The sequence below is a fragment of the Nerophis ophidion genome, linkage group LG21, assembly GCF_033978795.1.
Source record: "Nerophis ophidion isolate RoL-2023_Sa linkage group LG21, RoL_Noph_v1.0, whole genome shotgun sequence".
NCBI classification, from domain to species: domain Eukaryota; kingdom Metazoa; phylum Chordata; class Actinopteri; order Syngnathiformes; family Syngnathidae; genus Nerophis; species Nerophis ophidion.
In genome coordinates, this window is record NC_084631.1 from 46954322 (window position 1) to 46979321 (window position 25000).

General features: G+C 42.1%; 1 protein-coding gene across 1 annotated transcript in view; it reads right to left on the minus strand.

The window, feature by feature from the left end:
* LOC133540233 (cyclin-dependent kinase 6-like) overlaps nt 1-25000 on the minus strand; it is a 48949-nt gene that overhangs the window by 19350 nt on the left and 4599 nt on the right. The gene's annotated exons all lie outside the window — the stretch shown is intronic.

A 25000-nucleotide genomic window follows, 5' to 3' on the forward strand; every position in this document is an offset into this window, starting at 1 on the left:
TCGCTTGACTTTGTCATTTATGGAAATAGCAAGATGTGACAAGCTCACACATGCTGGAAAGTAAGCAAAATATGACACTGGTTTGTTGGTTGGATTATCCCTGACTAGGCAAAAATGAAAAATGCATTCGGACGTGTTTTTGTTCCACTTTTCTCCATGCTTTCATGTGCTCTGAATAGGAGGTACTTAGATTAAAAAAATTTGACAGGGGATACATTGCTGAAAAAAGGTCGAGAACCACTGCAATAGACTACCGACTGTGGTGAAGTAGGCCGGCTTCGTCGCGTGAAGAAGCCTACAATTTTTGGTTGGGTTTTCCTTTTCCACTTTGATTGCCAAGTGGTGATATATGACACATATCTCCATATCTTGTCCATAAAGTAAAAACAAAACACAAAACAGTCCTAGTTACCTGAGATACTGAATATGTCATTATTGTTACTTTGTAAATATTGACTAACTAAGAAAAAGAGTTAAAAGTGGAGCCCCATGCTGACTCTCACACTATTATGTTAGATCCACTATGGACTGGACTCTCACTATTATGTTAGATCCACTATGGACTGGACTCTCACTATTATGTTAGATCCACTATGGACTGGACTCTCACTATTATGTTAGATCCACTATGGACTGGACTCTCACACTATTATGTTAGATCCACTATGGACTGGACTCACACTATTATGTTAGATCCACTATGGACTGGACTTGTTGGGATGTCGCATGGCTGCAGTTGTGTGACCTCAAGTATGCAAAAATCCAGGAGAGCAGAAAGCCGGTAAGATGATTTTAATTTCATCAAAGTAAAAGATATAAACAGAAAGCAGTCTTGCATGGAGATGTTCCCAACATGGTTTTAACTTCGAGCACTGAGGAGTGCTCGAGTGAAACATAAATAGACCTATGTTGATTGACAGCAGCTGAGGACCGCTGCCAATCAACGGCGAGTGTGACAAAAACAGTGCTCAGCGGAGTAAACAGGAAGTATGACAAAATAAGAGCACTGAACAGGAAACAAAGTACAAAACACGAAAAACTATCAGAAAGTAAGTGACAGATCGTTACAGGACTCTCACTATTATGTTAGATCCACTATGGACCGGACTCTCACTATTATGTTAGATCCACTATGGACTGGACTCTCACAATTATGTTAGATCCACTATGGACTGGACTCTCACACTATTATGTTAGATCCACTATGGACTGGACTCTCACACTATTATGTTAGATCCACTATGGACTGGACTCTCACTATTATGTTAGATCCACTATGGACTGGACTCTCACAATTATGTTAGATCCACTATGGACTGGACTCTCACACTATTATGTTAGATCCACTATGGACTGGACTCTCACACTATTATGTTAGATCCACTATGGACTGGACTCTCACTATTATGTTAGATCCACTATGGACTGGACTCTCACTATTATGTTAGATCCACTATGGACTGGACTCTCACACTATTATGTTAGATCCACTATGGACTGGACTCTCACACTATTATGTTAGATCCACTATGGACTGGACTCTCACCATTATGTTAGATCCACTATGGACTGGACTTTCACAATTTTATGTTAGATCCACTATGGACTGGACTCTCACTATTATGTTAGATCCACTATGGACTGGACTCTCACTATTATGTTAGATCCACTATGGACTGGACTCACACTATTATGTTAGATCCACTATGGACTGGACTCTCACACTATTATGTTAGATCCACTATGGACTGGACTCTCACACTATTATGTTAGATCCACTATGGACTGGACTCTCACACTATTATGTTAGATCCACTATGGACTGGACTTTCACAATTTTATGTTAGATCCACTATGGACTGGACTTTCACAATTTTATGTTAGATCCACTATGGACTGGACTCTCACACTATTATGTTAGATCCACTATGGACTGGACTCTCACAATATTATGTTAGATCCACTATGGACTGGACTCTCACAATATTATGTTAGATCCACTATGGACTGGACTCTCACTATTATGTTAGATCCACTATGGACTGGACTCTCACTATTATGTTAGATCCACTATGGACTGGACTCTCACTATTATGTTAGATCCACTATGGACTGGACTTTCACAATATTATGTTAGATCCACTATGGACTGGACTCTCACTATTATGTTAGATCCACTATGGACTGGACTCTCACTATTATGTTAGATCCACTATGGACTGGACTTTCACAATATTATGTTAGATCCACTATGGACTGGACTCTCACTATTATGTTAGATCCACTATGGACCGGACTCTCACTATTATGTTGGATCCACTATGGACTGGACTCTCACTATTATGTTAGATCCACTATGGACTGGACTCTCACTATTATGTTAGATCCACTATGGACTGGACTCTCACTATTATGTTAGATCCACTATGGACTGGACTCTCACTATTATGTTAGATCCACTATGGACTGGACTCTCACTATTATGTTAGATCCACTATGGACCGGACTCTCACTATTATGTTAGATCCACTATGGACTGGACTCTCACTATTATGTTAGATCCACTATGGACTGGACTCTCACAATTATGTTAGATCCACTATGGACTGGACTCTCACTATTATGTTAGATCCACTATGGACTGGACTCTCACTATTATGTTAGATCCACTATGGACTGGACTCTCACTATTATGTTAGATCCACTATGGACTGGACTCTCACTATTATGTTAGATCCACTATGGACTGGACTCTCACTATTATGTTAGATCCACTATGGACTGGACTCACACTATTATGTTAGATCCACTATGGACTGGACTCACACTATTATGTTGGATCCACTATGGACTGGACTCTCACTATTATGTTAGATCCACTATGGACTGGACTCTCACACTATTATGTTAGATCCACTATGGACTGGACTCTCACAATATTATGTTAGATCCACTATGGACTGGACTCTCACAATATTATGTTAGATCCACTATGGACTGGACTCTCACTATTATGTTAGATCCACTATGGACTGGACTCTCACTATTATGTTAGATCCACTATGGACTGGACTCTCACTATTATGTTAGATCCACTATGGACTGGACTTTCACAATATTATGTTAGATCCACTATGGACTGGACTCTCACTATTATGTTAGATCCACTATGGACTGGACTCTCACTATTATGTTAGATCCACTATGGACTGGACTTTCACAATATTATGTTAGATCCACTATGGACTGGACTCTCACTATTATGTTAGATCCACTATGGACCGGACTCTCACTATTATGTTGGATCCACTATGGACTGGACTCTCACTATTATGTTAGATCCACTATGGACTGGACTCTCACTATTATGTTAGATCCACTATGGACTGGACTCTCACTATTATGTTAGATCCACTATGGACTGGACTCTCACTATTATGTTAGATCCACTATGGACTGGACTCTCACTATTATGTTAGATCCACTATGGACCGGACTCTCACTATTATGTTAGATCCACTATGGACTGGACTCTCACTATTATGTTAGATCCACTATGGACTGGACTCTCACAATTATGTTAGATCCACTATGGACTGGACTCTCACTATTATGTTAGATCCACTATGGACTGGACTCTCACTATTATGTTAGATCCACTATGGACTGGACTCTCACTATTATGTTAGATCCACTATGGACTGGACTCTCACTATTATGTTAGATCCACTATGGACTGGACTCTCACTATTATGTTAGATCCACTATGGACTGGACTCACACTATTATGTTAGATCCACTATGGACTGGACTCACACTATTATGTTGGATCCACTATGGACTGGACTCTCACTATTATGTTAGATCCACTATGGACTGGACTCTCACTATTATGTTAGATCCAGTATGGACTGGACTCTCACTATTATGTTAGATCCACTATGGACTGGACTCTCACTATTATGTTAGATCCACTATGGACTGGACACTCACACTATTATGTTAGATCCACTATGGACTGGACTCTCACTATTATGTTAGATCCACTATGGACTGGACTCTCACTATTATGTTAGATCCACTATGGACTGGACTCTCACTATTATGTTAGATCCACTATGGACCGGACTCTCACTATTATGTTAGATCCACTATGGACTGGACACTCACACTATTATGTTAGATCCACTATGGACTGGACTCTCACTATTATGTTAGATCCACTATGGACTGGACTCTCACTATTATGTTAGATCCACTATGGACTGGACTCTCACTATTATGTTAGATCCACTATGGACCGGACTCTCACAATATTATGTTAGATCCACTATGGACTGGACTCTCACTATTATGTTAGATCCACTATGGACTGGACTCTCACTATTATGTTAGATCCACTATGGACCGGACTCTCACTATTATGTTAGATCCACTATGGACTGGACTCTCACAATTATGTTAGATCCACTATGGACTGGACTCTCACTATTATGTTAGATCCACTATGGACTGGACTCTCACTATTATGTTAGATCCACTATGGACTGGACTCTCACTATTATGTTAGATCCACTATGGACTGGACTCTCACTATTATGTTAGATCCACTATGGACTGGACTCTCACTATTATGTTAGATCCACTATGGACTGGACTCACACTATTATGTTAGATCCACTATGGACTGGACTCACACTATTATGTTGGATCCACTATGGACTGGACTCTCACTATTATGTTAGATCCACTATGGACTGGACTCTCACTATTATGTTAGATCCAGTATGGACTGGACTCTCACTATTATGTTAGATCCACTATGGACTGGACTCTCACTATTATGTTAGATCCACTATGGACTGGACACTCACACTATTATGTTAGATCCACTATGGACTGGACTCTCACACTATTATGTTAGATCCACTATGGACTGGACTCTCACACTATTATGTTAGATCCACTATGGACTGGACTCTCACACTATTATGTTAGATCCACTATGGACTGGACTCTCACACTATTATGTTAGATCCACTATGGACTGGACTCTCACTATTATGTTAGATCCACTATGGACTGGACTCTCACTATTATGTTAGATCCACTATGGACTGGACTCTCACTATTACGTTGGATCCACTATGGACTGGACTCTCCCGATTATGTTAGATCACACTGGGTTGAGTTTTTCCTTGCCCTTATGTGGACTCTGAGCCGAGGATGTGGTTGTGGCTTGTGCAGCCCTTTGAGACAGTTGTGATTTAGGGCTACATAAATAAAAATTAATTGATTGATTGAACACACATTCACACACTGATGGAGGGAGCTGCCATGCAAGGCGCTAACCAGCACCCATCAGGAGCAAGGGTGAAGTGTCTTGCTCAGGACACAACGGATGTAATGGGGTTGGTACTAGGTGGGGATTGAACCATGGACCCTCGGGTTGCGCACGGCCACTCTTCCACTGCAATGATTGAGATGTGGCTGTACTGTAACACTGATGTACTGTAACACAGATGTACTGTAACACTGATGTACTGTAACACTGATGTACTGTAACACTGATGTACTGTAACACTGATGTACTGTAACACAGATGTACTGTAACACTGATGTACTGTAACACAGATGTACTGTAACACTGATGTACTGTAACACTGATGTACTGTAACACTGATGTACTGTAACACCGATGTACTGTAACACTGATGTACTGTAACACAGATGTACTGTAACACTGATGTACTGTAACACTGATGTACTGTAACACAGATGTACTGTAACACAGATGTGCTGTAACACTGATGTGCTGTAACACAGATGTACTGTAACACAGATGTACTGTAACACTGATGTACTGTAACACTGATGTACTGTAACACAGATGTACTGTAACACTGATGTACTGTAACACAGATGTACTGTAGCACTGATGTACTGTAACACTGATGTACTGTAACACAGGTGTACTGTAACACTGATGTACTGTAACACTGATGTACTGTAACACCGATGTACTGTAACACAGATGTACTGCAACACTGATGTACTGTAACACCGATGTACTGTAACACAGATGTACTGCAACACCGATGTACTGTAACACTGATGTACTGTAATACCGATGTACTGTAACACTGATGTACTGTAACACCGATGTAATGTAACACCGATGTATTGTAAAACCGATGTACTGCAACACTGATGTACTGTAACACCGATGTACTGTACCACTGATGTACTGTAACACAGATGTACTGCAACACTGATGTACTGTAACACCGATGTACTGTAACACCTATGTACTGCAACACTGATGTACTGTAACACAGATGTACTGTAACAATGATGTACTGCAACACTGATGTACTGTAACACTGATGTACTGTAACACCGATGTACTGTAACACAGATGTACTGTAACACTGACGTACTGTAACACCGATGTACTGCACCACTGATGTACTGTAACACCGATGTACTGTAACACCGATGTACTGCAACACTGATGTACTGCAACACTGATGTACTGTAACACTGATGTACTGTAACACTGATGTACTGTAACACTGATGTACTGTAACACAGATGTACTGCAACACTGATGTACTGTAACACCGATGTACTGTAACACCTATGTACTGCAACACTGATGTACTGTAACACAGATGTACTGTAACAATGATGTACTGCAACACTGATGTACTGTAACACTGATGTACTGTAACACCGATGTACTGTAACACCGATGTACTGTAACACTGATGTACTGTAACACCGATGTACTGTAACACTGACGTACTGTAACACCGATGTACTGCACCACTGATGTACTGTAACACCGATGTACTGTAACACCGATGTACTGTAACACTGATGTACTGTAACACCGATGTACTGTAACACTGATGTACTGTAACACTGATGTACTGTAACACAGATGTACTGCAACACTGATGTACTGTAACACCGATGTACTGTAACACAGATGTACTGCAACACTGATGTACTGTAACACTGATGTACTGCAACACTGATGTACTGCAACACTGATGTACTGTAACACTGATGTACTGTAACACCGATGTACTGTAACACCGATGTACTATAACACAGATGTACTGTAACACTGATGTACTGCAACACCGATGTACTGCAACACTGATGTACTGTAACACCGATGTACTGTAACACTGATGTACTGTAACACTGATGTACTGTAACACTGATGTACTGTAACACCGATGTACTGCAACACCGATGTACTGTAACACCGATGTACTGCAACACTGATGTACTGCAACACCGATGTACTGTAACACTGATGTACTGTAACACTGATGTACTGCAACACTGATGTACTGCAACACACTGATGTACTGTAACACTGATGTACTGTAACACTGATGTACTGTAACACTGATGTACTGCAACACCGATGTACTGTAACACTGATGTACTGTAACACTGATGTACTGTAACACTGATGTACTGCAACACACTGATGTACTGTAACACTGATGTACTGTAACACTGATGTACTGCAACACACTGATGTACTGTAACACTGATGTACTGTAACACTGATGTACTGTAACACACTGATGTACTGTAACACTGATGTACTGTAACACTGATGTACTGCAACACCGATGTACTGTAACACTGATGTACTGTAACACTGATGTACTGCAACACACTGATGTACTGTAACACTGATGTACTGTAACACTGATGTACTGTAACACAGATGTACTGTAACACTGATGTACTGTAACACTTTTGCACTGTAACACTGATGTACTGCAACACCGATGTACTGTAACACCGATGTACTGTAACACTGATGTACTGCAACACTGATGTACTGCAACACTGATGTACTGCAACACACTGATGTACTGTAACACTGATGTACTGTAACACTGATGTACTGCAACACTGATGTACTGTAACACTGATGTACTGTAACACTTTTGCACTGTAACACTGATGTACTGCAACACCGATGTACTGTAACACTGATGTACTGTAACACTGATGTACTGCAACACTGATGTACTGCAACACACTGATGTACTGTAACACTGATGTACTGTAACACTGATGTACTGCAACACTGATGTACTGTAACACTGATGTACTGTAACACTGATTTACTGTAACACTGATGTACTGCAACACACTGATGTACTGTAACACTGATGTACTGTAACACTGATGTACTGCAACACACTGATGTACTGTAACACTGATGTACTGTAACACTGATGTACTGCAACACTGATGTACTGCAACACACTGGTGTACTGTAACACTGATGTACTGTAACACTGATGTACTGTAACACTGATGTACTGTAACACTGATGTACTGTAACACTGATGTACTGTAACACAGATGTACTGTAACACAGATGTACTGTAACACTGATGTACTGTAACACTGATGTACTGTAACACAGATGTACTGTAACACTGATGTACTGTAACACCGATGTACTGTAACACAGATGTACTGTAACACAGATGTACTGTAACACTGATGTACTGTAACACTGATGTACTGTAACACAGATGTACTGTAACACTGATGTACTGTAACACTGATGTACTGTAACACTGATGTACTGTAACACTGATGCTCAATTAAAAGGTTCACTTCTTTCTACCTGAAAAGTTAATATTTGTCATTTTGAAAAGAGAAACACCCCCGCAAACAATAGTTTTCTTCAACATTGTTCCGCACCAATTTTTTTTTTACTCCGCCCCCAGGTGCCCTTTAATCTCTAACAGGTGGCCTTTTTAAAAAGCCACCTTAGTCACCCGAGAGAATGTGTGTGTGTGTGTGTGTGTGTGTGTGTGCGTGTGTGTGTGTGCATGCGTGTGTGTGTGTGCATGCGTGTGTGTGCGCGCGTGTGTGTGTGTGCGTGTGTGTGTGTGCGTGTGTGTGTGTGCGTGTGTGTGTGTGTGTGCGTGCGTGCGTGTGTACGTGCGTGTGTCCATCATAGTATCTTGACTAGCTCTCAGTCCTCAGGCACGCATGCAAACACACACACACACACACACACACACACACACACACACACACACACACACACACACACACACACACACACACACACACACACACACACACACACACACACACACACACACACACACACACGTGTGTGACACTATAGAGGAAGAACCAAGGTACATATACTGAGCCATGTGTTTCCTTAATGCAGCCGCCTTATGTTGCGTGTGAAAGCTAAATGTTAGGTGTTAATCTACCTGGAAACAACGTTAAGTACAGAGTGCTAAAAACTGACATGTCATAACTTTCTTTATAGTAGGCTACCAGACCTGTTGGACTACAGAAGACAGCTGGATGTCCCACAATGAATACACTGAATGTGTTCTTGGTAACATAAGCAGGTCTTTTCCACGGAACAATGTCAACATTATTTGATACAAGAGTTGAAATCACTCAGCTATAATTAGTTTAATGGTGCACAGGAAGGCTGGGAAGAAGAAGGGAAAAAGCAGCCAAAAGTCCCAGTTTTGTCCAAAATACCAACCCGGGTTCCAGTCCCACGAGACAAGCCGGATGCCAGGGTGCAGAGAATGTCCAGAACACACCCAGCAATGGTGCACAGGAAGAGGGGACACACAACATCCAGACTCCCATCATGCATTGCTTCAAAACTACGGCAAGTAGTAATGTCCAAAACATAACAAGAGACAAAGCAGAATAACAAAGAAGAGACTTGGCGACGACGGGTAAGAAGAAGAAGTACGCTTGCAAGTTCCAAAATGATAGAAAAAAATAATTTCAGTTCTTCCAGGACAGCTGGAAGGGGAAGAAGAGTTATGCTGCCTGCACTTTTTGGAGACTTTTCAGACTTCTCCATTGAACACGCTGGCCCAACACACACACACACACACACACACACACACACACACACACACACACACACACACACACACACACACACACACACACATACATACATACATATACACACAAACATATATATATATATATATATATATATATATATATATTTTTATATATATATATATATATATATATATATATATATATATATATATATATATATATATATAAAAGAAATACTTGAAAATATATACAACCCCCACCCCCAAAATCGGAGGTGTGAAGGTTGGCAAGTACACCCTGGACACATGAGGACTTTGAATACAACCAATTTATGGTGGTCCCCTTTATTTAGAAAAATATCAAAAAGTATCAAAATCATATTGGTGCCAGTATCATAATATTGGAATGGGGACAACCCAGAAAAGGGAGCAAGGTTTTGAAGTCCCAGGTGCAGAGTGCGAAGGCGGCTGGGGAAGGAAGCAGGAATGAATTACAAGCAGGGTTGTTGCTCTTGCCAGCCGACTCTTCTTATCTGGGCGGCTGCAGACCAACACAGGCTGATCTGACTGATAAGCAGCAAATATACAAATATAAAGTCCCTGAAATAAAGCCGCTCATCCTCAACATCCAAGTGAAGTACAAGGGTGGGCCTGTGAAGTCAGTTAGACCACAAAGTGACAAAGACTGATACCGAGAAGCAGACTTCTGGCTGCTGTGAGGCAACCACAGCCACTTGCCTCACTTCACTGGAACACATTGATAAACCAACTGAAGTGACAGCGCTCGCTGCTCATCACATCTGACAGGTGTCGCCTCTGGAATAGCACAACCCCCCAATAACTGACTCCTGTTTTGCACCATTTGGGAAAATAATCCAAATGGTATCCCCCCCCCCCCAATAAATGCAATGTAATAGGACCAACCTACATGACATTCATTTAGTACACACTGTATTCAAATGATGAGTGAAAAGTAGCATGACTTGCACCATGTAGACGATATAACAAATGATGCAAAAGCCAAAAGCAGTGAAGTCGTCACCTTGTGTAAATGCTAAATAAAAAGAGACTACAATGATTTGCTAATCCTTTTCAACTTATATTCAACTGAATATAGACTGCAAAGACAAGATATTTCATGTTCAAACTGGAGTTTTTTATTATTTTTTGCAATTTTTTGGAACATGCCACAAGTGAATAGGCTAATTGGGAACAGGTGGGTGCCATGATTGGCTACAAAAGCAGCTTCCATGAAAGGACGGGAATTTAGGGATTTCTACATCTGCGGTATGTAAAATCCTCAAAAGGTTCAGAGAATCTGGAGAAATCACTGCACGTAAGCCATGGTATTACAGACCTTGGATTCCTCAGGCGCTACTGCATCAAAAAGTGACATCAGTGTGTAAAGGATATCACCGCATGGGCTCAGGAACACTCCAGAAAACCACTGTCAGTAACTACAGTTGGTCACTACATCTGTAAGTGGAAGTTAAAACTCTACAATGGCAAGCCAAAGCCATCAACAACACCCAGAATTGCCACCGGCTTCACTGGGCCCGAGCTCATCTAAGATGGACATATGCAAAGTGGAAAAGTGTTCTGTCGTCTGACGAGTCCACATTTCAAATTGTTTTTGGAAATTGTGGTCGTTTTGTCCTCCGGACCAAAGTGGAAAAGAACCCTCCAGACTGTTATAGGCAAAAAGTGTTCTAGGCAGCATGTGTGATGGTATGGGGGTGCATTAGTGATTGTTGGAGGGTGAAAGTGTTGTAGGCAGCATCTATGATAGTATGGGGGTGTATTAGTGAACAAGACATGGGTAACTTACACATGTGTGATGGTATGGGGGTGTATTAGTGAACAAGACATGGGTAACTTACACATGTGTGATGGTATGGGGGTGTATTAGTGAACAAGACATGACTAACTTACACATGTGTGATGGTATGGGGGTGTATTAGTGAACAAGACATGGGTAACTTACACATGTGTGATGGTATGGGGGTGTATTAGTGCCCAAGACATGACTAACTTACACATGTGTGATGGTATGGGGGTGCATTAGTGCCCAAGGCATGGGTAACTTACACATGTGTGATGGTATGGGGGTGTATTAGTGAACAAGACATGACTAACTTACACATGTGTGATGGTATGGGGGTGTATTAGTGAACAAGACATGGGTAACTTACACATGTGTGATGGTATGGGGGTGTATTAGTGAACAAGACATGGGTAACTTACACATGTGTGATGGTATGGGGGTGTATTAGTGAACAAGACATGACTAACTTACACATGTGTGATGGTATGGGGGTGTATTAGTGAACAAGACATGACTAACTTACACATGTGTGATGGTATGGGGGTGTATTAGTGAACAAGACATGACTAACTTACACATGTGTGATGGTATGGGGGTGTATTAGTGAACAAGACATGGGTAACTTACACATGTGTGATGGTATGGGGGTGTATTAGTGAACAAGACATGACTAACTTACACATGTGTGATGGTATGGGGGTGTATTAGTGAACAAGACATGGGTAACTTACACATGTGTGATGGTATGGGGGTGTATTAGTGAACAAGACATGACTAACTTACACATGTGTGATGGTATGGGGGTGTATTAGTGAACAAGACATGACTAACTTACACATGTGTGATGGTATGGGGGTGTATTAGTGAACAAGACATGACTAACTTACACATGTGTGATGGTATGGGGGTGTATTAGTGAACAAGACATGGGTAACTTACACATGTGTGATGGTATGGGGGTGTATTAGTGAACAAGACATGACTAACTTACACATGTGTGATGGTATGGGGGTGTATTAGTGAACAAGACATGGGTAACTTACACATGTGTGATGGTATGGGGGTGTATTAGTGAACAAGACATGGGTAACTTACACATGTGTGATGGTATGGGGGTGTATTAGTGAACAAGACATGACTAACTTACACATGTGTGATGGTATGGGGGTGTATTAGTGAACAAGACATGACTAACTTACACATGTGTGATGGTATGGGGGTGTATTAGTGAACAAGACATGGGTAACTTACACATGTGTGATGGTATGGGGGTGTATTAGTGAACAAGACATGGGTAACTTACACATGTGTGATGGTATGGGGGTGTATTAGTGAACAAGACATGGGTAACTTACACATGTGTGATGGTATGGGGGTGTATTAGTGAACAAGACATGGGTAACTTACACATGTGTGATGGTATGGGGGTGTATTAGTGAACAAGACATGACTAACTTACACATGTGTGATGGTATGGGGGTGTATTAGTGAACAAGACATGACTAACTTACACATGTGTGATGGTATGGGGGTGTATTAGTGAACAAGACATGACTAACTTACACATGTGTGATGGTATGGGGGTGTATTAGTGAACAAGACATGGGTAACTTACACATGTGTGATGGTATGGGGGTGTATTAGTGAACAAGACATGACTAACTTACACATGTGTGATGGTATGGGGGTGTATTAGTGAACAAGACATGGGTAACTTACACATGTGTGATGGTATGGGGGTGTATTAGTGAACAAGACATGGGTAACTTACACATGTGTGATGGTATGGGGGTGTATTAGTGAACAAGACATGACTAACTTACACATGTGTGATGGTATGGGGGTGTATTAGTGAACAAGACATGGGTAACTTACACATGTGTGATGGTATGGGGGTGTATTAGTGAACAAGACATGGGTAACTTACACATGTGTGATGGTATGGGGGTGTATTAGTGAACAAGACATGGGTAACTTACACATGTGTGATGGTATGGGGGTGTATTAGTGAACAAGACATGGGTAACTTACACATGTGTGATGGTATGGGGGTGTATTAGTGAACAAGACATGACTAACTTACACATGTGTGATGGTATGGGGGTGTATTAGTGAACAAGACATGACTAACTTACACATGTGTGATGGTATGGGGGTGTATTAGTGAACAAGACATGGGTAACTTACACATGTGTGATGGTATGGGGGTGTATTAGTGAACAAGACATGGGTAACTTACACATGTGTGATGGTATGGGGGTGTATTAGTGAACAAGACATGGGTAACTTACACATGTGTGATGGTATGGGGGTGTATTAGTGAACAAGACGTGGGTAACTTACACATGTGTGATGGTATGGGGGTGTATTAGTGAACAAGACATGACTAACTTACACATGTGTGATGGTATGGGGGTGTATTAGTGAACAAGACATGGGTAACTTACACATGTGTGATGGTATGGGGGTGTATTAGTGAACAAGACATGGGTAACTTACACATGTGTGATGGTATGGGGGTGTATTAGTGAACAAGACGTGGGTAACTTACACATGTGTGATGGTATGGGGGTGTATTAGTGAACAAGACATGGGTAACTTACACATGTGTGATGGTATGGGGGTGTATTAGTGAACAAGGCATGGGTAACTTACACATGTGTGATGGTATGGGGGTGTATTAGTGAACAAGACATGACTAACTTACACATGTGTGATGGTATGGGGGTGTATTAGTGAACAAGACATGGGTAACTTACACATGTGTGATGGTATGGGGGTGTATTAGTGAACAAGACATGGGTAACTTACACATGTGTGATGGTATGGGGGTGTATTAGTGAACAAGACATGGGTAACTTACACATGTGTGATGGTATGGGGGTGTATTAGTGAACAAGACATGACTAACTTACACATGTGTGATGGTATGGGGGTGTATTAGTGAACAAGACATGACTAACTTACACATGTGTGATGGTATGGGGGTGTATTAGTGAACAAGACATGGGTTAGTTACACATGTGTGATGGTATGGGGGTGTATTAGTGAACAAGACATGGGTTAGTTACACATGTGTGATGGTATGGGGGTGTATTAGTGAACAAGACATGGGTTAGTTACACATGTGTGAGGGTATGGGGGTGTATTAGTGAACAAGACATGACTAACTTACACATGTGTGATGGTATGGGGGTGTATTAGTGAACAAGACATGGGTTAGTTACACATGTGTGAGGGTATGGGGGTGTATTAGTGAACAAGACATGACTAACTTACACATGTGTGATGGTATGGGGGTGTATTAGTGAACAAGACATGGGTAACTTACACATGTGTGATGGTATGGGGGTGTATTAGTGAACAAGACATGGGTAACTTACACATGTGTGATGGTATGGGGGTGTATTAGTGAACAAGACATGACTAACTTACACATGTGTGATGGTATGGGGGTGTATTAGTGAACAAGACATGGGTAACTTACACATGTGTGATGGTATGGGGGTGTATTAGTGAACAAGACATGGGTAACTTACACATGTGTGATGGTATGGGGGTGTATTAGTGAACAAGACATGACTAACTTACACATGTGTGATGGTATGGGGGTGTATTAGTGAACAAGACATGGGTAACTTACACATGTGTGATGGTATGGGGGTGTATTAGTGAACAAGACATGGGTTAGTTACACATGTGTGATGGTATGGGGGTGTATTAGTGAACAAGACATGGGTAACTTACACATGTGTGATGGTATGGGGGTGTATTAGTGAACAAGGCATGGGTAACTTACACATGTGTGATGGTATGGGGGTGTATTAGTGAACAAGACATGACTAACTTACACATGTGTGATGGTATGGGGGTGTATTAGTGCCCAAGACATGACTAACTTACACATGTGTGATGGTATGGGGGTGTATTAGTGAACAAGACATGGGTAACTTACACATGTGTGATGGTATGGGGGTGTATTAGTGAACAAGACATGACTAACTTACACATGTGTGATGGTATGGGGGTGTATTAGTGAACAAGACATGGGTAACTTACACATGTGTGATGGTATGGGGGTGTATTAGTGCCCAAGACATGACTAACTTACACATGTGTGATGGTATGGGGGTGTATTAGTGAACAAGACATGACTAACTTACACATGTGTGATGGTATGGGGGTGTATTAGTGAACAAGACATGGGTAACTTACACATGTGTGATGGTATGGGGGTGTATTAGTGAACAAGACATGGGTAACTTACACATGTGTGATGGTATGGGGGTGTATTAGTGAACAAGATATCTGTGTCCCGCACATTTGACGGAGACAAGTGAACAAACGTGTCTTCAACGCACTCTCACTAGCTAGCGAGCGGCTAACGTCCCTCCACAGAGCAAAGACATTTTTTAGGACCGCAAACCTCGCCTCCACGCCGACAAATAAACTATGTTTTTTTTTTTACAAGTATTGTCAATGGAAGATGAGGAACAGCTAAACATGCTACACCAGTGGTTTCAATTTTGTTTTAATTAAATCACATAACACACAAGATACACTTACAATTAGTGCACCAACCCAAAAAAACTCCCTTTTTCATGACAAAAGAAAAAAAAAAACTTTCCCCAAAATTGTCTTTGCTCATCACTAACCTTTCTCTTCACTGCAGGCTTTGAAAAAGACATGTTTGGGGTTGTGGAATATATTTGTATTTAGCCCATGCACTGAGAATAATGTTATTTCTGTATTGTGTGTCCGTCCGCTTTTCCTCCCTGCAGCAACACGGCGGTCGGCGGACAGTAGCCGGGAATCAAATCAACTTTATTTCTATAGCACATTTCAAATTTACCACAGGGGTGGCCGAAGTGCTGTACAATGGGCAGGTTAAAAAGCAGAACCTAGCAAACACAACACAAACAGAACATGATCAAAAAATAAATAAATAAAAGATAAAAACAGGTTGACAGCAGGTGTAGAATGGGGCACCATTGCAGGATGGATATCACTCAGTGTTAAAAGCCAAGGAATAAAAGCATCTTTTTAATAGAGATTTAAAAATAGGAAGAGAGGAGGCTTGTCTAACACTCAGAGGTAGGTGGTTCCAGAGCCTGGGAGCAGCAGTGGCCAATGCTCTGTCACCTCTAAGCTTCAGCCTTGTGTCAGGGACCCTCAGTAGCAGCTGATCACATGATCTTAGGCTTCGAGTGGGGCAGTAAGGCTGAAGGAGGTCGGAGAGATATGTTGGCCCGAGGTTGTTTAGACATTTGAAAACAAACAGAAGGAGTTTAAAATGGATTGGATAACACACAGGGAGCCAGTGAAGGGACACTAATATAGGGGTGATGTGCTGACGTCTGCGGGTCTGTGTTAGCAGACCCGCAGCAGAGTTCTGCACCAGCTGCAGGCCTGGCTAATGCCTACATGCAGGCCATTGCAGTAGTCTAAACCAGTCCAGATAAGTTCTGCACCAGCTGCAGGCCTGGCTAATGCCTACATGCAGGCCATTGCAGTAGTCTAAACCAGTCCGGATAAGTTCTGCACCAGCTGCAGGCCTGGCTAATGCCTACATGCAGGCCATTGCAGTAGACTAAACCAGTCCAGATAAGTTCTGCACCAGCTGCAGGCCTGGCTAATGCCTACATGCAGGCCATTGCAGTAGTCTAAACCAGTCCAGATAAGTTCTGCACCAGCTGCAGGCCTGGCTAATGCCTACATGCAGGCCATTGCAGTAGTCTAAACCAGTCCAGATAAATTCTGCACCAGCTGCAGGCCTGGCTAATGCCTACATGCAGGCCATTGCAGTAGTCTAAACCAGTCCAGATAAATTCTGCACCAGCTGCAGGCCTGGCTAATGCCTACATGCAGGCCATTGCAGTAGTCTAAACCAGTCCAGATAAGTTCTGCACCAGCTGCAGGCCTGGCTAATGCCTACATGCAGGCCATTGCAGTAGTCTAAACCAGTCCAGATAAGTTCTGCACCAGCTGCAGGCCTGGATAATGCCTACATACAGGCCATTGCAGTAGTCTAAACCAGTCCAGATAAAGGCGGGAATGAATTTCTCCAGATCATGTCCTGATAGAAGCGGTTAGACTTTCGCTATTTGGCGTAATTGATAAAAGCTTTTTGAACGACGCTGCTGATTTGTTTTTCGAATTTAAAATCTGAGTGGAACTTTACCCCCAGGTTTGTGACAGTCGCTGAGATACGGGGTCAGAGTGCCAAGGTCAACGTTGGGGGAGGGAGAGCGACTTGGACCTAACAACATAACTTCTCTTTTGTCTTCACTTAGGCTCAGGAAGTTAGCTGAAAGCCAGGCTTTGATGTCGTGCAGGCAGTCAATGAGACCTTGAACCAAGTTATTTTGTGCCATGGGAAAATAGATCTGGCAATCATCGGCATAAAAATGAAATGCAATACCATACTTCCTAAAAATAGAACCAAGGGGGAGAAGGTAAAGCTCAAAAAGGATTGGGGCAAGGATTGAGCCCTGGGGGACCCCGTGTGGTAGAGTGAAGTGAATTATATATTTATATAGCGCTTTTTCTCTAGTGACTCAAAGCACTTTACATAGTGAAACCCAATATCTAAGTTACATTTAAACCAGTGTGGGTGGCACTGGGAGCAGGTGGGTAAAGTGTCTTGCCCAAGGACACAACGGCAGTGACTAGGTTGGCAGAGGCGGGAATTGAACCCGCAACCCTCAAGTTGCTGGCACGGCCGCTCTACCAACCGAGCTAAACCGCCCCTAGAGGAGCTGTGGAAGACATAAAACTGTCTATTTTTACTAGGGGTGGGCAAATTAATGCGTTAATTATGAGTTAACTCATCAATCTATTAATGCCGACAATTATTTTATCGCACATTTGTGTATGTTGTTTTCATGCTTTTATTTTGTTAACGCCTTTTCTTAACAAGATGGCGTCGCCCGGCGTGGAGGGGCTCTTGGTAAAGATGGAACATTTGGCAAAAATAGCGGACAATTCTGCAAATGTCCTGGCTGGCTTACAGCGTGGTCACTCCGGGATCACTTACGACCGCCAGACAATTCTGGATGTGGATGATCCCTGTACACATAGCAATTTTCGTAGAATAATACACAACTCACAAAATGTTTTTTCTACTGTGTCTATGACTACGTCAGAGTTAGACATGCGTTCTACTGAGGTGGAAAATTATGATGCGTTCAGTTTATCGCAGCGCCAAGTAGACAATCTGAAAATTCCCGTCATATCAATTCCTAGATATGGTCGTAATTATTTTAAGTACACTGCGCATAATAAACGCAACATTATTAATATTGCTACTACGGATAATTTTATCAACAACTCCTTAAAACAGCCCACTACCTATAATATGGGCTTTCTAAACATCAGATCTTTGTCTCCCAAAGCGTTATTAGTCAATGAGGTCATTAGAGACAACAACCTTAACGTCATCGGTCTTAGCGAAACCTGGCTTAAACCAGATGACTTTTTTGCGATAAATGAGGCATCCCCTCCTAACTATACGAATGCGCATATTGCCCGTCACCTCAAAAGGGGAGGGGGTGTCGCACTAATATACAACGAAAACTTTAACTTTAGTCCTAACTTAAATAATAAACATAAATCGTTTGAGGTGCTTTCTATGAAGTCTGCCACACCTCTGCCTCTGTGCCTGGCCGTTATCTACCGCCCCCCAGGGCCCTATTCGGACTTTATTAGTGAATTCTCAGAGTTTGTTGCTGATCTAGTGACGCACGCCGATAATATAATTATAATGGGGGACTTTAATATCCATATGAATACCCCATTGGACCCACCGTGCGTGGCGCTCCAGACTATAATTGATAGCTGTGGTCTTACACAAATAATAAATGAACCGACGCATCGCAGCGGTAATACGATAGACCTAGTGCTTGTCAGAGGTATCACCGTTTCCAAAGTTATGATGCTCCCGTATACTAAAGTAATGTCCGATCATTACCTTATAAAATTCGAAGTTCAGACTCATGTTCGGCAAGCTAATAATATTAATAACTGCTATAGCAGCCGCAACATTAATGCTGCCACAACGACGACTCTTGCGGACCTACTGCCCTCGGTAATGGCACCGTTCCCAAAGTATGTGGGCTCTATTGATAACCTCACTAACAACTTTAACAACGCCCTGCGCGAAACCATTGATAGTATAGCACCGCTGAAGTTAAAAAAGGCTCCAAAAAGGCGTACGCCATGGTTTACTGAAGAAACTAGAGCTCAGAAATTATTATGTAGAAAGCTGGAACGCAAATGGCGCACGACTAAACTTGAGGTGCACCATCAAGCATGGAGTGATGGTTTAATAACTTATAAACGCATGCTTACCTTAGCTAAAACTAATTATTACTCAAATCTCATCCGCATTAATAAAAACGATCCAAAATTTTTGTTTAGTACAGTAGCATCGCTAACCCAACAAGGGACTCCTTCCAGTAGCTCCACCCATTCGGCAGATGACTTTATGAAGTTCTTTAATAAGAAAATTGAACTTATTAGAAAGGAGATTAAAGACAATGCGTCCCAGCTACAACGGGGTTATAGTAACACTGACACGATTGTATATACGGCGGATACTGCAAATATCCAAAATAGTTTCTCTCGTTTTGATGAAATAACATTAGAAGGATTGTTACAACGTGTAAATGGAATAAAACAAACAACATGTTTACTTGACCCACTTCCTGGGAAACTTATCAAGGAGCTTTTTGTATTATTAGGTCCATCAGTGCTAAATATTATAAACTTATCACTTTCCTCGGGCACTGTTCCCCTAGCATTCAAAAAAGCGGTTATTCATCCTCTCTTTAAAAGACCTAACCTCGATCCTGACCTCATGGTAAACTACCGACCGGTGTCTCACCTTCCCTTTATTTCGAAAATCCTCGAAAAATTGTTGCAGAGCAGCTAAATGAGCACTTAGCGTTTAACAATCTATGTGAAACCTTTCAATCCGGTTTCAGGGCAAATCACTCGACTGAGACAGCCCTCGCAAAATTGACTAATGATCTATTGCTAACAATGGACTGATGCGTCATCTATGTTGCTGCTCCTCGATCTTAGCGCTGCTTTCGATACCGTCGATCATAATATTTTATTAGAGCGTATCAAAATACGAATTGGTATGTCAGACTCAGCCCTGTCATGGTTTAACTCTTATCTTACTGATAGGATGCAGTGCGTCTCCTATAACAGTGTGACCTCGGACTATGTTAAGGTAACGTGTGGAGTTCCCCAGAGTTCGGTCCTTGGCCCTGTACTCTTCAGCATCTACATGCTCCCGCTGGTTGACGTCATACGCAAATACGGTGTTAGCTTTCACTGTTATGCTGATGACACCCAACTCTACATGCCCCTAAAGCTGACCAACACGCCGGATTGTAGTCAGTTGGAAGCGTGTCTTAATGAAATTAAACAATGGATGTCCGCTAACTTTTTGCAACTTAATGCCAAAAAAACGGAAATGCTGATTATCGGTCCTGCTAGACACCGACCTCTATTTAATAATACAACTTTAACATTTGACAACCAAATAATAAAACAAGGGTATTATCTTCCACCCAACTCTCTCCTTTGAGTCACACATTAAAAGCGTTACTAAAACGGCCTTCTTTCATCTCCGTAATATCGCTAAAATTCGCTCCATTTTGTCCACTAAAGACGCCGAGATCATTATCCATGCGTTTGTTACGTCTCGCCTCGACTACTGTAACGTATTATTTTCGGGTCTCCCCATGTCTAGCATTAAAAGATTACAGTTGGTACAAAATGCGGCTGCTAGACTTTTGACAAGAACTAGAACGTTTGATCACATTACGCCTGTACTGTATATACCTTTATATACATATATACATACATATATACCTATACTGTATATACCTTTATATACATACATATATACCTATACTGTATATACCTTTATATACATACATATATACCTATACTGTATATACCTTTATATACATATATACATACATATATACCTATACTGTATATACCTTTATATACATATATACATACATATATACCTATACTGTATATACCTTTATATACATACATATATACCTATACTGTATATACCTTTATATACATATATACATGCATATATACCTATACTGTATATACCTTTATATACATACATATATACCTATACTGTATATACCTTTATATACATATATACATACATATATACCTATACTGTATATACCTTTATATACATATATACATACATATATACCTATACTGGCTCACCTGCACTGGCTTCCTGTGCACTTAAGATGTGACTTTAAGGTTTTACTACTTACGTATAAAATACTACACGGTCTAGCTCCATCCTATCTTGCCGATTGTATTGTACCATATGTCCCGGCAAGAAATCTGCGTTCAAAGGACTCCGGCTTATTAGTGATTCCCAAAGCCCAAAAAAAGTCTGCGGGCTATAGAGCGTTTTCCGTTCGGGCTCCAGTACTCTGGAATGCCCTCCCGGTAACAGTTCGAGATGCCACCTCAGTAGAAGCATTTAAGTCTCACCTTAAAACTCATTTGTATACTCTAGCCTTTAAATAGACTCCCTTTTTAGACCAGTTGATCTGCCGTTTCTTTTCTTTTTCTTCTATGTCCCACTCTCCCTTGTGGAGGGGGTCCGGTCCGATCCGGTGGCCATGTACTGCTTGCCTGTGTATCGGCTGGGGACATCTCTGCGCTGCTGATCCGCCTCCGCTTGGGATGGTTTCCTGCTGGCTCCGCTGTGAACGGGACTCTCGCTGCTGTGTTGGATCTGCTTTGGACTGGACTCTCGCGACTGTGTTGGATCCATTATGGATTGAACTTTCACAGTATCATGTTAGACCCGCTCCACATCCATTGCTTTCCTCCTCTCCAAGGTTCTCATAGTCATCATTGTCACCGACGTCCCACTGGGTGTGAGTTTTCCTTGCCCTTATGTGGGCCTACCGAGGATGTCGTAGTGGTTTGTGCAGCCCTTTGAGACACTAGTGATTTAGGGCTATATAAGTACACATTGATTGATTGATTGATATTTACCAGAATCAGTTGACAGGAGGATATCGTTAAAAACTTTTAGAAGCGCTGAGTCTGTGCTGTGGAGGACTTTAAAAGCAGACTGGAACAGCTCAGTGATAGCATTATCCTCTAAGAAGGGCAACAACTGACTGTAGACAACCTTCTCTAATATCTTGGAAATGTATGGAAGATTAGAGATAGGTCTAAGGTTAGAGAGGAGAGAGGGGCCGAGGCTTGGTTTTTGAAGTAGAGGTCGTACCACTGCATGTTTAAACTCTACTGGAACTATTCCGGAAGAGAGGCTACTATTGATAATGTTAAGGACACTTGATCCAATAGTAGCAAATACCTCCTTAAACAGGCGAGGTGGGAGGACATCTGCAGCAGAACCAGAGGGCTTCATATGACTAACTGTGGCATTTAAAAAAGAAAAGGACACCGGCTCAAACTGATGGAAAACAGAAGAGAAATGTAGAGGAACAGAAGGGTCACACGAAGGCTGGGATAAACTGGCTCTAGTTGACACAATTTTGTCAGTGAAAAAATGGACACAATTTTCACAGAATTCCAAAGAAGCATCAAAAGCAACAGATTTGGGAGCATCAATGACAGTGTTAATAGTTTTGAACAGAACTCTGGGGTTGTTACAGTTAGAAGATATAATCTGAGATAGATAGATATTCATCTCTGCTTTTACAGTCATCTGAAAGGAAAGCAGGCTTTCTGTAAAAATGGCAAAGGACACATGCAGCCTGTCCTTTTTCCATCTTCTCTCTGCTCTCCTACATTAGTGCCCGGCTGCACGAGTGACGTCATTCGTGTCCAGTGTTTGTAAACAAATAGAGTTGAACCCAGAAACCAACTCTTCAGTATTTGGACATACAGAGGCTGCAGAATTATCATCACAAAGAGTTGAAAAAATGGAGGAGAACAGAGCAGGATTTGAAGAATTAAACATGCGAGAGCATTGGGGTGGAGCGCACAATTTAACCGGACACTGAGTGGGAATATCAAACAGGATCGACATATGATCAGAGAACACAGCGTCGCTAATGTCCAGATTAAAAACCCACAAACTATAGGAGAGCACTCAATGGAGTGTATGCCTGCCTTCATGTGTAGAACCACACACAGACTGTACTAAGTTCAAAGAGTCAAGGACATAGGAGAGCACTAAATGGAGTGTATGCCTGCCTTCATGTGTAGAACCACACACAGACTGTAGTGAAGTGTGAAGAGAATTATATTTATATAGCACTTTTTCTGGTCCACAGTTCCACGACCAGGACAAAAACCACACTGTTCCTCCTGAATCCGAGGTTCGACTATCCGACGTAGCCTCCTCTCCAGTACACCTGAATAAACCTTACCGGGAAGGCTGAGGAGTGTGATCCCACGATAGTTGGAACACACCCTCCGGTCCCCCTTCTTAAAGAGAGGGACCACCACGCCGGTCTGCCAATCCAGAGGTACCGCCTCTGATGTCCAAGCAATGCTGCAGAGTCTTGTAAACCAAGACAGCCCCACAGTATCCAGAGCCTTAAGGAACTCCGGGCGGATCTCATCTAAACCCGGGGCCTTGCTGCCGAGGAGTTTTTTAACTACCTCAGCAACCTCAGCCCCAGAAATAGGAGAGTCCACCACAGATACCCCAGGCACTGCTTCCTCATAGGAAGACGTGTTGGTGGGATTGAGAAGGTTTTCAAGGTATTCCCTCCACTGATCAACAACATCCGCAGTCGAAGTCAGCAGAACACCATCCGCACCAAAGACGGTGTTGACAGTTCACTGCTTCCCCTTTCTGAGGTGGCGTATGGTGGTCCAGAATCGCTTCGAAACCGTCCGGAAGTCGTTTTCCATGGCTTCCCTGAACTCTTTTCATGTACGAGTTTTTGCCACCAAGACCGTTAAAACTGCACACCGCTTGGCCCGTCAGTACCTGTCCACTGCCTCTGGAGTTCTATGAGCCAAAAGAACCCGATAGGACTGCTTTTTCAGCTTGAAGTCCGCGGGAAGTGAAAAAATCCTTCAGGATAAACGTTTTGTTTGTCAAAGATCTTGCGTTCACAAGACCGAACCTTGCGGGGGCCAGCACGTCCAAGGCAGCAGCTAATCCAGGTGGGGCCCGACACAGCCTCCGGAGGCGGGGATAGCAGGAGTGACGGTGGCAAACCTCATCCTTCAGACCAACGATAGGAACAAGCCAGGAGCCGATGGGATCCAGCGAGCGTGGGTGCAG